Below are 1663 nucleotides of genomic sequence, written 5' to 3'. Positions count from 1 at the left end.
CTGGGCTAGGGTCTCAGGCAGACACTGCCATGAATGGCTATTATGTGCATGCTGGGGTTTCAAACTCAGATTCTTATGCTTGTGTGGCAACGAGTTCCCCTTATGAGCCGTCTCCCCAGCCCATTGAAACAGTTTCTGCGTTAATGTCATTGGTAAATCACAGAAGAGAAGCACCTTTCCGTCCAGCCGGTGCAAATGAGCACCCCACTTTATGCTAGGGATTGTCTGGACCTTCATGCATGTTCCAAGGAAGGGTCTAGAGGAACCCAGCCCAGCCCTTCCTCTGTGGAGCTGATACAGAAGTATGGTTTTAAGCCTCCAGAGGGAGGAAGTCCAGGCTGCTCTGTTTCCCACAGAAGGAATCTCAAAAGTCCTCGGCTGATCTTGTGTACGGCCATGTAAATGTTGAGCAATAGATTAGAAAGTGAAAATTAAAGGCATTCAGGCGGCCCTTGGTTTCATATTTCAGCTTCCTGAGGTATTCTGACAGCTGTTTTCTTAATCTTATTTCACAAGAACTAAACATTAGGCCAAGCCTACACACCCTGAGCTTTGACCTTGACTCTCAGGCTTCCTGTTTCCTCAGCGAAGGAGGAATGACATTCTGACAGTAGTTATGCTACGCCTCTTTGAATTCCAGCTTCCTGAGTTCTAACTGCTTGCTAGGCTTCCAGACAGAGGCCTCTATGGACCGACAATGCCCTGTGTGATGTCACTGGGCTCCGAGAGCCAGCCCGTGGTGGCCAGTTGAACATTCTGCTGCTGTAAGGCAACCCAGCATGAGCTAGCACTGCCTAGAACATTACATCTTTTCACCATTCACAGGCCTGATTTCACGTATGACTCTGGTTGTCAAACAACTCTCAAAGCTGCCCGAGTGGCAACCCCACTGACAGGTAAGGAGCTAGGTCAGAGTTAGAGACTCAGGAATCCAGGTGCCTAGACCAATGTGAGCAGTGGTCTCCTGGACATGGGCTAATGTGGACTCTGGGGAGCAGTACCAAGACTGGACTACCACAAGGAAAGCTGGTCACTGGTCTGGCTATGCCTCACTTCTAGAAGAAAGATACCGTGTAGGCTCCAGCTCCCTAAAGGGGAATCTGGGACATAATTGTGTGTGCTCTTAACATTTATTTAAAAGTCAATGGAGGGAAAGCCGTTGAGGTATGAGGTTACAGGTCCCGTCTGGAGATAAAACATTACAAAATGTTGTTTTTAGAAAAATTAATCATGGTATTGATCGTGTTCTCCCGACTCTAACCTCTCACACTTATGTAGGGAGGATGCATGACTACATGGATCCTCACGTCCAGGTCTCAATCACTGCATTGTACTTCTACATTTTTAAAAATTGATTTTAAAAGGAGTGAGAGTTGGCTTTAGCTTACAGTTTGAGGGGATAGATTTCACGGTGATGGGGAGAGCACAGAAGCACCGTGGCAGGAGAGGGAGGTGAGCGATCACATGGTGTTCACAGCCGAGAAGTGGCGTGAACTCTGGTGCTCAGGGCTCTCACCTCTCCAGTTGCCTGCAGCCCAGTCCGTGAACCGGCACCGCTCATGTTTAAAGGCAGATGTCTTCACTTCAATTAACCTAATCTGAATGATTTAGATACACCGATATCTTCTCTCTCCAGTGATCCCGGATGCATTACAGGAAAGGG

General features: G+C 47.9%; 1 protein-coding gene across 14 annotated transcripts in view; it reads left to right on the top strand.

Annotated features, from left to right (window-relative positions):
• The first annotated feature begins 536 nt into the window (after window positions 1–536).
• Window positions 537–1663, top strand: part of Galntl5 (polypeptide N-acetylgalactosaminyltransferase-like 5) — a 52880-nt gene continuing 51753 nt past the window's right edge. For 3 of the 14 annotated variants that reach the window (XR_015685731.1, XR_015685729.1, XR_015685728.1), the window contains exon 1: window positions 537–896. The gene's annotated coding sequence lies outside the window, so the exon portion shown is untranslated. The remainder of the gene's footprint in view (window positions 897–1663) is intronic. The other 11 variants (XM_087658538.1, XM_087658536.1, XM_087658535.1 and 8 more) reach the window with 11 other exon arrangements.

Source organism: Rattus norvegicus, chromosome 4 (genome assembly GCF_021556685.1).
Source record: "Rattus norvegicus strain SHRSP/BbbUtx chromosome 4, alternate assembly SHRSP_T2T, whole genome shotgun sequence".
NCBI lineage: Eukaryota > Metazoa > Chordata > Mammalia > Rodentia > Muridae > Rattus > Rattus norvegicus.
Note: the sequence above shows the minus strand (reverse complement) of the source record. Positions and strands in the feature narration are given on the sequence as shown.